General features: G+C 36.4%; 1 long non-coding RNA gene across 1 annotated transcript; it reads right to left on the reverse strand.

The window, feature by feature from the left end:
- Positions 1-4,766: 4,766 nt before the first annotated feature.
- On the reverse strand, positions 4,767-11,158 carry LOC124389335. Its single transcript, XR_006926564.1, has 6 exons — positions 10,964-11,158; positions 8,238-8,315; positions 7,836-8,099; positions 7,620-7,637; positions 7,336-7,362; positions 4,767-6,867 (listed from the first exon to the last, which is right to left on the reverse strand). It is a non-coding gene; the product is annotated as an uncharacterized LOC124389335 (long non-coding RNA).
- Between the last annotated feature and the right edge of the window lie 5,221 nt (positions 11,159-16,379).

Consider the following 16,379-nt stretch of genomic DNA (forward strand, 5'->3'; position numbering starts at 1 on the left):
TCACGAGTCCTCACATACTGTGGTCAGTCTGTGAGATAGTCCAGTGTCAGACAGACAGATGATGGTCTACTCCCATGTACACCATCTTATCCCTCAGGAGCGCAGGTTGGATGGTGTTGAAAGCACTAGAGAAGTCAAAAAACATGACTCTCACAGTGCTCCCAGCCTTTTCCAGGTGTGAAATAGCCCGATTTAGGAGGAAGATGACTGCGTCTTCCACTCCAATGCCAGGTTGGTAGGCAAACTGAAGTGGATCCATTGATGGGCTCACCAGAGGTCGGAGATGAGTGAGCACTAGCCTCTCCAATGTCTTCATCAGATGCGAGGTCAGCGCTACTGGTCGATAGTCTCCGAAGTCTTTTGGGCGCGGCGTCTTTGGTACAGGCACCACGCAGGATGTTTTCCATATCTGTGGCACCTTTCCCAGCTTCAGGCTCAGGTCAAACATGTACAGCAGTATGCCGCACAGCTGGTCAGCACAGGTCTTAAGTAGCCTGGAGCTGATGCCGTCTGGGCCTGCAGCCTTCCTCGCTTTGATCTTCCTTTGAAAGCACAGCCTTAGTGACTCTGAATCCATGGTTATGTGCTGCTCTTTCCTGAACCATTTCCAGGGTAAGTTAGATACTCTGTATGCGACATTTGGTGAGGAACCAACTACCGATGAGCATATGAAATCTCAATCTAATAATTTTATGACAACCCTAGCCTTAACCAATTTCTCATTAATCACTGAGTTGATACAAAAATCTAACTCCTCATCATGCACTATGTGATCCTGCAACTACTTTCCTGCTAATAGACTATACATCGGCGATTTCTGCCCCCATCTCCCACCTTATTAATATGTCATTTATCTGCTGCTGTTACTCCCATACTCAAAAAGACTAATCTGGACCTGGCAAACTTATCCAACTACCACCCTATTTCCAACCTGCCATTTGTATCAAAGATCATGGAGAAGGCTGTGGCCTCTCAGCTGCAGTCATTCCTAGATGGTAACAACCTCTTCGATATTTTTCAATCTGGCTTCCGCCAACAGCATAGCACGGAGACCGCGCTAGTATAGGTTGTTAATGATCTTTTACTCACTGGAGACTCAGGTAGTCTCTCTATACTTCTGTTATTAGACCTCAGCTCTGCCTTTGATACTGTCTGTCAGAAGATATTACTTTCCCGCTTAGCGGAATTTGGCATATCAGGCTCTGCACTATCCTGGTTTTCCTCTTATCTCACGGGCAGGCAATATCACATCTCCATACACAATTCCAAATCTCCTACTGTCTTACTTAAACAGGGTGTCCCACAGGGCTCTGTTCTTGGCCCACTACTATTCATTCTGTACATTCAGCCGCTTGGCAACATTATTCGTCGACATGGTTTTAGTTATCATTGTTATGCTGATGATATTCAGTTATATACTGCTTGTCAACCAGATTCTGTTCATGTACAATCCTCACTCTCCTCTTGTATTAGTATGTTCTTAGCCTGAATCTGGGTAAAACCGACATTCTGATAACTGGTCCCCCATCAATAAAAAAAACTCTATGGACTTTAGTCTTGATCTGGATGCTACTATGATTTTCCCCTCAGCTACTGTTAGAAATTTAGGTATCATACTCGACCCCTCACTATCCTTTGATGCCCATATTCGCAGCCTCTCCAAAACGTCTTTTTTTAATTTACAACGCATTGTTAAACTGCGATCCTTTATCTGCAGAAATGATGCCGAAACATTAGTACATGCTCTGATTACGTCCCATCTCGATTACTGCAATTCACTCTTCTCTGGTCTATCAGCTCACTCAATCTCACGTTTACAGTGCATACAAAACTCGGCTGCCAGAATGTTAACCTCCAATAAAAAATCTGCCCACATTACCCCTATATTATTTGATCTTCACTGGCTGCCAGTCTCATCTTGCATAAAATATAAAATCATACTGCTCACTTATAAGGCACTAAATGCCCCCCCCCATCTTTCCGATGTTTTTACTGTATGTTTTTGTGTATAGTGCTGTCTTCTGTTATTATCTCATGCAGCTGCATGCGATCCTTCGTCCTGGGCAAATGTCCGACGAATATGTATATGTATGTTACACTATATTTCATCTGTCTTGAAATACTGTACCTTGTAAAGCGTCCTTGAGCTTGGGAAAGGCGCTATATAAATTAAACATATTATTATTAATTATTATTATTATTATTATTATTAAATATTACATATTTAATATTTAATGATATAACAATAATAGTTAGTTGAACAGGTTGATAAGATGCAGACCAGGATAGGTGCTAAGGAGGATAACTTAAGAGATGTGCACGAATTGAGAAAAAACCCCCCAAAAAAACAGTAATAGGATAAAATCAACAAAAATGTGGTTCTTATAGACCTCTTAGTCTGCACATCACAAATAATTGCTATGCAACTAGGGAATGTAATTCCCATAATTATCCATGCAGATCAAACTGCATTTGTCAGAAACAGACAAGGAGTAGATAATGACTGTCGATTGTTCCATGTATTATATGGCAAATAAAAACGAAAACATCCCCTGGCGATTTTATCGATGGATGCTGAGAATGCGTTCAGCAGAATATATTCATCTTTTCTGATATCCACCTTGAAACCTAGGAACTTTGTAAATTTGAACTCAAGTAGATTTTTCTGGTATCAATACTTTACTATTTATTTTTCAGACAACTTTTTACTTTTACTCTACATTTTTACACAAATATCTGTACTTTCTACTTTTTAAAAATTATGTCAATAATGTCAATATTGACAATGATGTCAATATTTTATCTTCTCACTGAGTGCCATTTTCAGCCCATCAACCTATTTCCTGTTATTGGGCTGCTTTTTCAACCTACCACTGGTGTATAATTTCATGGCTATCACACATCACAGTCGTACTGTAGGCTAGTTTACGAAGCCAACAATAAGCAAAGCAGAAGGAACAGGCCAAAAAAGGCCAAGAAATATGGATGAGACAGAGGAAGTCAATGATGTAAACATGATTGAGAACTGAGACATTCCTGATCAGTGGATGTTCAGCCTGGATACATTCATTTGGTAACAAAATAAAAAACTTTTTTTGACATTAGTATATTAATTATGGCTGTCAAAGTTAACGCAAATTCATTTTAACAGCACAAATTTTATTAACGCACGATTAATGCAGTGCGCATTTCTGTTTGACCAGTTTTATTACAAATATAAATGAACTTAAAAGAGGCGAAATTAAAAGCTTCAACGTAGCAACAACAACCTTTATTCACAACGTTCTTTCTTTACTCAAATATAAAAATAAATAAACTACACCAAAAAATAATTTTTAATTAGTAAACATTTGCTTTACTGTAGTCTTAGATGCTTTCTTTCGGCTTCTCCCGTTAGGGATCGCCACAGCGGATCCTCCGCACGTTTAATTTGGCACGTTTTACGCTGGATGCCCTTCCTAACGCAACCCTCCCCAATTTATCCGGGGTTGGGACCGGCACTGAGAGTGGCTGGGGATGGTACCCTGACCGGGAATCGAACCCGGGTCGCAGCGGAGGGAGCGCTGTGTCTTAACCACTAGACCACCAGGGGACCTTACTGTAGTCTTAGATAAAGCACGAAAATCCACCATGATGCACACAATTAACCCCCTGGGGTTGACCCCCGGGCAATTGATTTTTTTGATCGTACAGGAAAGGGAAATACATGATTTGAATATGTAAAGGGTCTACTTTTATTTGTTTACACTCATTATAACAACAAAATGTTGTGCTTTGGTAAAATAAAGAAAATAGACAGGGGGCGCTTTCTGAGGCGCATAAATAAAACAACCTGAAACTTAGTGAATATTTGCATCCCATAAATAATATATATAATAAGAAAGCTTAGAACGTCTATGTCAGAGAACCACCAGGCACTCTCCCACCCCCCCCACCCACCACCCACCACCCCACGCTCAACACTCTTGCTCAGGCTCTCCCACCTATAATTCACCTTTTCCTATTTCCCCTAAATCCATTTCTATTAAAAGATCCCTCTCGCCCATCACTCGCCATCCGATCTACAGTATCCCTACATTAGATCATCTACACTACTATTTCCTGAGTTTCCTGTGTTACTCGCTACGCTTCTCGTAAAACTCACTACAGCTAAGTTAATTATTTCCTGAACAATTCCTGGCTATCACACATCACAGACGTACTGTAGGCTAGTTTACGAAGCCAACAATAAGCAAGGCAGAAGGAATAGGCCAAGAAAGGTTAAGAAATATGGCTAACATGGATGAGACAGAGGAAGTCAATGATATAAACAAGACTGAGAACTGAGACATTCCTAATCAGTGGATGTTCAGCCTGGATACATTCATTAGGTAACACAATAAAAAAAATGTTTGACATTAGTATATTAATTATGGCTGTCAAAGTTAACGCAAATTCATTTTAACAGCACAAATTTTATTAACGCACGATTAATGCAGTGCGCATTTCTGTTTGACCAGTTTTATTACAAATATAAATGAACTTAAAAGAGGCGAAATGAACAGCTTAAACGCAGCAACAACAACCTTTATTCACGACGTTCTTTCTTTACTCAAATATAAAAATAAATAAACTCCACCGAAAAATTATTTTTAATTAGTAAACATTTGCTTTACTATAGTCTTAGATGAAGCACGAAAATCCACCTTGATGCACACAATTAACCCCCTGGGGTTGACCCCCGGGCAATTGATTTTTTTGATCTTACAGGAAAGAGAAATACATGATTTGAATATGTAAAGGGTCTACTTTTATTTGTTTACACTCATTATAACAACAAAACTTTGTGCTTTGGTAAAATAAAGAAAATAGACAGGGGGCTCTTTCTGAGGCGCATAAATAAAACAACCTGAATCTCAGTGAATATTTGCATCCCATAAATGATATATATAATAAGAAAGCTTAGAACGTCTATGTCAGAGAACCACCAGCCACCCCCCCCCTTTACCTTTACCTGTTTCCCCTAAATCCATTTCTTTTAAAGATCCCTCTCTCCCATCACTCGCCATCTGATCTACAGTACCCCTACATTAAATCATCTACACTACTATTTCCTGAGTTTCCTGTGTTACTCGCTACGCTTCTCGTAAAGCTCACTACAGCTAAGTTAATTATTTCCTGCACTCTAGTTGATGATTTTCCTGAGTTTGTTCTGTTCAAGATCAACAAACTACACCTTGTTTTACTCTCGGGTTCTGATGTCTGGTGTATCTGTGACGATCTACTTTTAAATAAAGTAAAAGGTATAACCTCATTAACAGGTTGGAAACATAGCAAAGGTTCTGTTTGGTATCCTGATGATTTACGGAATTTAAAACACCATAATTACTGATGTAAAACATTTACAAGAATATTTGGTCTTCATGCTCTGAGTTTGGTTTCACTAATAATAAACATACATTTGCATAAAGCATCCAGATTTGTCCATATCCATGCTGATTAGAGTATTCAAAACCTGAAAGGTATTAATTTAAGGTACATTTAGAACAGATACAAATGTGCAATTAAGTAAATTCATGACAATTACGATATTAATCACGGGTCAATATTTTACTTGATTGACGAGACAATTTTAATACCAGCATAATACCAGCAATACTAAAACAGGTAGTAGTAACCTTTTTTTTTGCCACCTCTGGACCCTCTTCACTGACATTCACATATTTTCTTTTTTTTCCTGTTTTTACTTTTTATATTTACTTACATTTATCTTTGTATTTTTAGCTTTGGTTAACTTTTTTTTTGAACAATACTACAAACATACTGTGCAGAAATGTACGGTGGCCGAGAAGTGCAAAACACATTAACAAATCCGAAAACAAATAAACAGATCCAAAAATAAAATAACAAATCCGAAAACAAAATAACAAATCCAAAAACACATTAACAAATCCAAAAACACAATGACAATGGAAAAAAATGGAAAAAAAATGGAAAAAGGTAGGTATAGCTTGTAAATGAAACTCTTACCGATCATTGGACGAGACACCTGTCATTCAAGATATACAGTGTAAAATTCTCCGTTTACTTTAAACAATTTTTTATTTCGATTAGTGCTTCTTTAAATATAAGAAAATAGAAGGTTTGTCTGAATTTTCGTTGTGTTTTCAGATTTGTTAACGTGCAACAATTCAGACAAACCGGAAAACGTTTATCCATATATAAAGCACACTATATAATACAAAGTTAAAACAAATATAAAGCAAATGCAACGTAGAAAACTCTTGTATAAAATACACTGACATTACAGAAAACCTTACAATCAGAAACCATCTGAATAGACCATTTCATTCTATTCACAGAGTAAAATCGCCACGGCTTGCTCATCAGGGACAAATTCACACCATTCACCTTCACTGTTGATTTGTGTAAAGCTGCTTTGAGACAATGCCTGTTGTGAAAAGAACTATACAAATAAACTTGACTTAACTTAAAATATATTTGTCTATCGTCCAGCGATGAGTATAACATGATATATTTAACATCTTACATTATTTTATATAATGCTTAATATATAACATTAATAGACATTAAAAAACAAGGGGAAAACACTTTTTGACACTTAGACAGGGTTTTGCACATACAGTAAAAACAGTATAAACCACCTTCTTTTCTTACATTCTTTTCTGAGATTTAAAAATGGAAAAAAATGTCAAATTTCAGTGTTAAGAGTTGTCATCATTTCTAAATCACAGGTAGCCCTATACTCACAGGAAGCACTTCTTTTTTTTCTCATTCTATCTATTGCATGTACTGCAAGAGTGACTGTAATAAGAAAGCACACAAGAGAAACCAAAACAATTACAAATGGGACTGCAGTTGATGAATCTGTGAAAAAAAACATAAGTAAAACATAAGTTTTCTAAAACCTACATCACAAACCCTAAAAGCAAATTGAACACATTTACATTAATTTGTAAGGAGAAGTGTGGATATTAATAATTACAATACTGTAACAGTTGTAAGTTCACTTGATGAATATAAAACAGAATAACCATGAATGTGATATATTTACTTAAATCCTGCCTACAATTAACATGTCATTTAAAAAATAACATTTTTACCACACCTAAGAACAAATAGTTGACAAACTAATTCTAGCTCTGGGTAATAACAGCAAGATTACTCACTTTTACTCATGAAACAAATGTGTAACAAATTTACTCAAAGTCAATATTTGTCAAACGTCAGGCTTGTTAAATAGCAAATTTCACTATTATAACCAACTACAAACATGTAAGATGTTCACCTATTTTATTGCTATTAAACAAAGTGAAAAAATACACTACACTGTACCTTGTTTTGAAGAAGAAGTGGTGCCTGCTGTAAAAAGAATAAATGATATGGAATTTAATTGCACTTATCATATGTTTAGATTTACAGCATTTAGCAGATGCCCTTATTGAGTGTGATTAACAATGATTCCTTTTATGAAACTAAACAACTGAGGGTTAAGAGACTCGCTTAAGGAATCAGCACGGCAGTACACAAATTTGAACATGTGACCTTCTGATCAATGGAGAAGGTTATATCCATTATGGTGTACAGATAACGAAATGTAAAGCAAAGGAACACTGTACCTTGTTTAACTGGTATATCTATTGATTGAAACAACAACAACAACAAAAAAAAAAAATTACAAAATTATTAAGAAACGTAATAGTTATTAAATAATAATAATAATAATAATAATCATAATAATAATGATAATACTAAACTAATTATAATAATTATATTGCATGAATAATCATAATTAAACTTCCAAATAGACTTATGAAACAAAAAAGTGAAAGTACCTATGGTCACTGTGAAAATGGCATCATTCCATCCTTTAGCCATTTGTATCCAAAATGTGTAATTCCCGCTGTCATTTACTTTTGCATTTGCAATCGTGTAATAAAATGTGCATGTGCTATTCATAGGCGTTGTTTCATTTTGAAGGATTATATTATTACGCTTAAAACTATAGTGTATATAACCACAAGGATTTGAAACACTGCAGGTTAGATTTAATGATCTCCCAACAGTCCCATTTTGGTCTGAGCACTTTATGTTGATCTCTGAAAACAACAACAACAGCAAGTGTGAGTTAATAAAGCCTGATAGATTACAAAAACTTTTGTAACTATGTAACTTGTGTAGTGGTGCTTTATCAGGGCAAATTATATAAATAAAAAAAAAAAAAGTATTTGACTAACTTGTTTTTCCATAGACGGTGATCAGCAGGACTGACATCAGCACAGTGAAGAAGATATATTTGATCCATGGCATCTTTTCTTTTGGAGCAACACATAATTATATTCTCATCACTAATCGTATAGAACAAATGTGATTTTTTTTCATAACACATTTATGTATTATATATTAATATTTAAGTGAAAAAATGTTAATATATTAAGTGAAAACAGAATTCTAGAGATGTATGTACATTTTTTTAAATATATATTTTGAACATTTACATTTACGCAATTTTGTACATGTCCTTATTCAGAGTTACAGAGTTGCAATAATCTCATTCATACAACTGAGCAGTTGAGGATTAAGGGCCTTGTTCAAGGGCCCAAAAGTGGCAAATTAATGCTGGTGATATTTTAACTCACAACCATCTGATCAGAGGTCCAACATATTAAACATTAAACTACTTCTCACAAGCAAAAGAAGGTGTTTATTGGTTTGGGCTTCTGTAGCTTTCCTGAAATTGGTTAAACATGCTAGGCTGTACAGCAATAGCATTGACAGCCAAATATTTCCGTGTTTCTAAAGGCAGCCTGAGTAAATGAACAGTGGCTGACCTTGACATTGTCTTCCTAAACAGTGATTAAAATTCAGCTGTAAGAATTCCTTCCTCCTGATTTTCTGATAAATCTTTCTCCCTCTTAATTCCAGTGATGTTTCAGTAATATAGTCATAGACTTAATGGAATGAAGTACTGGACAAGGAAAAAAAAAAATCAGTCCTGGCATTTTGGCCCAGGCCAGCCTACTACATACAATCACAAATTCTACCCATCTTTGCATGCCGTTGGATACGTATAAAAACTCCTATTTCGTAAAAGCACTAAAGCTTTATAATAATAAGAAGGAAAGAGTAAGAATTGATACATTTAGAATTTTTTAATGTCAATTCTCACTCTTTCCTACTTATTCCTAACTTAAAAGTTTATTGTTTAAATCAATGCATCAGAGACGATAAAATAAAATGTAAACTTTTAGCTAAACAGGAAAACATCAAAAACTAGCTTAGCTTAGCTAACACAACTACTACATTAAAGCTTAATCACTTTCCCAAATAGTCTTAGCGTACTGACACATGGAATTTCAGGATGTAGAATAATAAATACCGGATTGTATTGAATAAACAAATGTTTTTGAGTGGTAGTTAAGGGAATGTATTTTTTAAATAGTTGTTTTATTTTATTCTTCTGTATTGTGAACTATACATGCATAAGGGGCAAGCCATCACCTTTTTTCTCATCTCCTGCTGTTTCGGTGACCATTTGTTCATGATTTAATCAATGATCTGAGAGAATGCTAAAGCTGCGTGAACCTTGAAGTGGTTTGAGAGGGATAGTTATATAAGCAGCAGCTGATGAAGGTTCTGCTGTGGCCAAAATCATGTCTGTTATTTTGACACATTTTTGCAGCGTCTACATAAATGACCTGTTTCTCTACACTTTCCTTGCAATTCTTCTCCACCTCTTTCTGTCTATTTTGACAGATACACACTGCCATGCTGCATGCTCATACAGAGAAAGTTGTTTAAAGATGTGATTGGGTTAGCCCAATGTTCCGGTCTGTCTGGAAAAAACCCTACGCCAACATTTTTGACAAATACATTACAACGCTGTAAAGAGCCCAGCGGCATCAACTAATTAAACTGACAAAAAAAATAGGCTGATAAGAGTTCAAGATCAGTATGAGATATATCAGCCCAAAAAGTACATCGGCCCAGCGGGAAAATCCCCTGTTTGCCAGATAGCCAGTCCATCCCTGTAAACATTAGTTTCCTGATAAAGTGTAGTATGGGCTGGATAGCATATGGCCTGCTTTTTGCTTTCCCCAAACCAAAATTAGGTCAGCTGTTATGCAACTATTTGACAGCTGAGCTCAAGGAAACAAGTCAGATCCACTGTAGAATACCCAGACAATAAGTTTGCCATACAGAAAGTGTTCCAAGTATTAATTGGGGTACTTAGTTCTAGTTTATAAACCTGGTACTGTTCTCATTCATTTATGTAATGACATTCATTTTTTTTTTTTTTTAATGGTCTCTGGGTTTCCCATTGCTGATCTCTGAGGAGATTTCAAAACACAGCTATTCTGATTGTAAAAAGGGTTTCTAATTATTTGGCTGGTGAATGTATTAAAAAAAAATCTAATGATGTAAAAGTAATAATTTTAAGATCACAAAAAAGTGGGTATATTACATTTGATTTTCTAACTTGCCAAACTACAAAATTTTGCTTCTACAACTAATCCAGAATGCAGCTGCACTTGTTTAGATGTGTGACTTTTCACCAAAAATATTTTATGCTTGTCTACAAAACAAAAAACTTTTCACCCTGCACTGCAACACTTTGCCCTGTGATACTTCAGCACTGCTTACTGGTGCCAAAATCGCTCAGGGTTAAGTTAATGCAATGCAATGCAATGTGTATCTGTCTGCCCTTTTAGTAATATATTGTAACATATTCTACTAAAAAAAGCACTATATTATTTCTGGTAATAGAGACTTCAACGCTCTTCTGTAAATTTTCTGTCTAATGGCATCTACCAAATACTTTAAATAGAAAGGTTATTTGTGGCCACATATTAGTTCTAATTAAGTATTCTCTGATATCATTAATAGTGCAGCCATGTGGCTACTACACTTAAATGCTTCACATAAAAAAAGCAGAACAGCAGGCTTCAGACTTGTTACTTACGGCTCCTGAGTGTAGCCACTTCACAGCAAGGAATACCCCTTCTATAGTCGTCTTGCCTCTGCTCCTTTCCTCTGCTCTGCAGACTTTTACTTTAAAGCCTCTTTCTCACCAGAGAACTTAAAGTTTATAAGTTCTTTTTTTATAGAGCTCAGATACAGCTCACATTACAATTCCCCTCAGACTAATTAGGCTTACTTCACCTCCGTCCCACCAAATGTATCCGCCCACAGAGACACATCCCACAGAGACCCAATCCTCAAAATTAACAATTTACTTACAGTAACTCATTAATAAGAAAAATATCTACAGTATACAATCACAATTTTTTTTTTACACTTGAAGGACCACCTGAAAAAATACTGCATAAAAACACATTAAACACATTGAGAAATAAGTCTTGCTTCATTTCTGTGATAGTGTTAAAGGACTTCTGGTTTCCTTTGGCATAATGTTTAGGAACTTCCCAGAGCGCAATCTTTGATTGTAAACCTTGATTACAATGTGTCTCACCAAGCTGAATTCCACGTATCTACTATTCGGGTTGTCAATGAGCAAAAATGTCATAAAAAACATTGCTTGTTTATTATTAACTAATAGATCTAGACATTTCCATTACATCATTGTTGCAGTTCATGCATAGCCTAATGAACAGACAATACACATGATGAGCAAAATCCATTCAAGCTTATTTGAACCATTAAGTTTACCATAAATAAATTCTGGCAATAAAAACGGTAATTAGATCAGCAGGGTGATTCATATTAACCCACAAAAACAGGAAAAGGCAGGTGGGGAGACAGAAAGTGAAAGAAAAAGTATGAAGAAAAGATTTAGCTGTAATTACATTTCACTAGAAGCTTACACTGAGAGCAAAGAGAAAGAGAACCACACTGCTCTCTATAGGTACAAGTGAGGCTTTTTCCCCGGCTCTTCTCATTAAATAAAGCTCATATCCTAGAACACACAAACACAGTTTTTGATCCTATTACTTATTGAGCACAGGTCTCCTCAGTCAGTCCCCCAACACACACACACACACACACACACACACACACACACACAATTTATTTACACAGTATTTTTTTTTATCAAGACTCGAGGGAAAATGCTCACGCAACTACACAGGACATCCTTTACCTCATGCGACGATCTATAATGAACACAGGAAGTACAGAGTTTCCTGAGCCACGTCGTAAGATAAGAAAAGATACACCTTTATTCTTCCCACAGTGGGAAATTTCCAGCTCAGTAATGCTGACACCAGTGGCATACAGAAACAAAATATTTTTACTTTGTTACTGTACTCAAGTAATTTGTTCAAGTATCTGTTATCAGAGGACTTACTCTGATGATATACTTTCCCATTTATAGTCACTCCACTCCAAATTAATTAGAACCTGTTACAAGACCACAAGTGTAACTCAACTTTTTTGCAAGAGACTGTGTGGAGCAGATATCTTACTGTGTCTGTAAAAACCTCAGCTATTCATTAGTTATTTAAATATAGTTCTCAAAGATTTGTTCTTTTAGTTTTGATACCAAAGTCCGTTCAAAAGACAGAAAGCAAAAAAATAAATAAATAAATACAGTAATGATGTACTTCATCCATCACCGTGTATAAACGCTGTTATAAACTGTAATAAGCAAGACTTCCATCTAAATACAATGTTAATATGATATAACCTTATCTCCAGCTTACTAATGTCCTCACTGAACTCTGTAGCTATCTTGGGCCTCAGTGTGAGCTCAGGAAAACAAATACCAGGGCACTTACTGTTGGGTCGAAATGGCCTGTCAAAAAAAGAAAATTTTGTTGTTTAGATGTACAACCATGATCATGGCATTTGTGTGGAACCCTTTGTAAGTAACTCAGGCGGAGGATGAAAAACAGTGGCATCCCAGCGGCATCATCAAGAGGGATCTTTCAAGACAAGTAATTTAATCATAAATGAGTATAGGGACCCTGAATGTGATTTTTAGTATTTGAATAGGGCTTTAGCACAGAGTTTATCTGTAGAGACAACTGATCCTGTTGTTTAATCTGAGCTCGCTGACATAAAATGGTATGAGGAAGACACCTTTAGAGGAGGGAAATTCAACAGGAAACTGTCATCTGTGTGACACTGACTGACCTTTCATTATAATTTAATTCTTGTTAAAATTATTAACTGCTATCTGGTGTGTGCTTGAAAGCAAAACAGGCATTTTAGCAGGCTGTTTATATTGATTACAGATCCACTTTCATGGTTATTGACTTTATCCTTTCCACAGTAACCACATGGATTTAGTTAAATGAAAACATCATCCAGTGGTATGGAGAGGTAAGTGTCAAAAGAGAGAGAGAGAGAGAGAGAGAGAGAGAGAGAGAGAGAGAGAGAGAGAGAGTGTGTGTGTGTGTGTGTGTGTGTGTGTGTGTGTGAGTGAGAGAGAGAGAGAGAGAGAGATAAAAGAAAAACGAGGAAGGGGGAGATAGAGAGATAGAGAGAAGGAGGGAGGGGGAGAGAGAGAGAAAGAGAGAGAGAGAGAGTAGAACAGGTCATAAAGAGAGAGAAACATGGATTATTTGGTGTTCTTATTTTTACATAATAATAGACACCGTGTAATATTTACAGCTAGTCACATCTGAAAGAAAGAGCCAGAAGATAACACAGACATAAGAGATCTCTGGGATATAAAACAGCCAGCCATACCACTGTCAGCTAACATTAGTGAACGTGTGAGAGCTGAGGGATGGCATCTCAGTTCACCAAAACACAGATCTGCTCCTTTACCTGTTCACAAAGGCTTGACAAAACAAAACAAAACAAAAAAAATTTAATCTAGACACCGAGACTGTCTCTGAGTCCTGAACACTAATTGGAAGGCTGTTCTATAACTGTGGGCCTTTGTAGGAGAAAGCTCTGCCCCAGCTGTAGTCTTCACTGTTCAAGGAAAACAAATAGCCTGCATCATGGTGTATTATACACGGCAGATAATAATACTCCAGAAGTTTGTGCCGGTACTGTGGCACAAGGCCATTCAAAGTGCTTTACACATCACAAACTAATAATCAGATAAGACCTGAACCAGAAGAGGGCTGTTCCCCGTTAACTCCCAAAACATTTTCTACTCTAGCAAGTAAGAAATTATGATCAGTGGTGTCAAAAGCTGCACTAAGTTCAAGCAAAACACGTTAGGAGACACAGCCCCGATCAGAGGTCATTAGCAAGTCATTTAATACTTTAACCAGCACAGTCTCTGTGCTATGATGAGGCCTAGATCTTAACTGATACATTTTACGAATCTACTCCTATGAAGGTTTGAGCATACTGGCAGTTTTACAACCTTGTCTTGGATCTTGGAGATAAATGGGAGGTTTGATATCGACATCAATTTGAACAGTTGACAGGGTCAAACAATTTTTTTTTTTCAATTAGGGTTTTGATAACTGCTAGCTTTTATGATTTACAGTAGGTACTGTACATAACCAGTGTTAAGGAAATAATTTAATCGTATTTAAATGATGTTCAATTGTTTTTGGAATGATCTGTTTCATGTAAAATGCAGGTAAGGGATCTAGATTTTGATTTTGAGAAATAGGTGATATTGATACACTGTCTTAAATGGAAATAAAACTTATGAACTTATGATTGATGGAAATAAAACTTATGATCAAAAACCTGTGCAGTAGTTGATATGGATGTATGTTTAACACTGTAAAATGGTGAGGTACTGTAACAAACACACAGTACATTAAAGGACATGAGGTAATGATCTGAAACACTTCAGACTGTGGATAATGACTATTTTCTCCATTTACTCCAAATGTTAGTATTTAACTAGTGTGTCCAATTCTAAAGAATTTTTACTGAATCCAGAACAGACACAACTGCTGTTCTCAGGGGGTCTTCCTAATGATAAAAAAAAAAAAAAAAAATCACAGACAATTGAAGCTTTGTCTAAATAAGTTGCTAGGTTTAAAATGAAATGCAGTCATCCAACAGCCCGATTGTGCCAGATGTCTATATTATTTGACAATGATGCATGAGCATGACCCTTTTTATTGTTGTTGATCTCTGTGGTACCTTTTTCAAAGTCCCTGTCAGTGAGCAGATGCAGCCTCTGTTACATTAAAACAACACCAGTAAACCAAGACTCGAATGCTAAAAGGGTTGATCTATTATACCAGCTTACACTGCACGTGCCACGCCAGGATGCTGTGCAGTCACATGTTGTGTCTGGATATTATAAGGAATTCTCACATTTCAAGCCATCCTTTTTACCATGTATAATTTTATCATTAAGCCAAACACTGGCCAAAATACTGAAGTATTCTGGCCAGATGATGGTCTAGCAGAGATCTGAGAATACTTATCTCTGCCTACAGATGTCACACAACACCCATTGCAGGGCAGTTTACATATATTCATAGATACCATCTTATGTGGATATTTTGTCTGTTCTTTGACTGATATAGTACATGAAGATCACACCATCCTCTCCTTCAGCTCAAGCTGGACTTAACACTCAACACACACTCATTACTCATCTCAGCCCATTCCACCATCAATTATTTATTATTATTTATACTCTACCATACTACACTGTTTACATGCTGTTTTTTGCACCTTTGATTCTTATACCGTTTACATGCTGTTTTTTTATTACACTATGCTGTTATTATACTATACTGTTTACATGCTGTCTTTTGCACCTCTTGACTGCTGCTGTTTTTTGCACTACACTGTGTCTGTTTATATTCACTCCCGGGTATAGTTTTTACAGTTCTACTCATACAGTACTGTATAACCAGAGTATACAGTAGGTTTACTAGTCGGCGCTATCTCAGGTTTTGTGTCTTGTCTTGTGTTGTCTTGTTTTTTCTGTCTGCACTGTCTGTCTGTATTGTTTTTTGTCTGCATTGTTTGCGCTAGGTTGCACTCGATGCACTTTATGTAGCTTGTTGTGTTTAGTGTAGCACCAGGGTTCCGGAGGAACGTTGTCTCGTTTTTACTGTGTACCACTGTGTATAGTAGAAATGACAATAAAAGCCTCTTGACTTGAGCTGCTAAGCTTGTAGCTCATCATATGCTTTGGGTGTAGCTCAAGCTTTTGGCATACACATGGTTTAATTGCTGCTGATGCTAAGCTAATCTCACACATGGCACTGGCTTTTAACTTATTGGCTTTGAAAGCCTTAAAAATTACATATGTGTCTTGCCATCGATAATTATAAAAGTCGCAACCCAGTGGACTTAACAGTAGCTAGTGGTAAGTCTTTAGCTGATGATGTTGCCAAAAAAAGCAGTCAAAGAATGCACACCTCACCCGTTGTTCATGATAGAGCTTACATCATAATATACTGTATCCCCCATTCTCAGTTCTCTTAAAATAATAATAATAAAACAAAAACAATAACAAAAAAAACCCCAAGTCG

Source organism: Silurus meridionalis, chromosome 7, assembly GCF_014805685.1.
Source record: "Silurus meridionalis isolate SWU-2019-XX chromosome 7, ASM1480568v1, whole genome shotgun sequence".
NCBI classification, from domain to species: Eukaryota; Metazoa; Chordata; class Actinopteri; order Siluriformes; family Siluridae; genus Silurus; species Silurus meridionalis.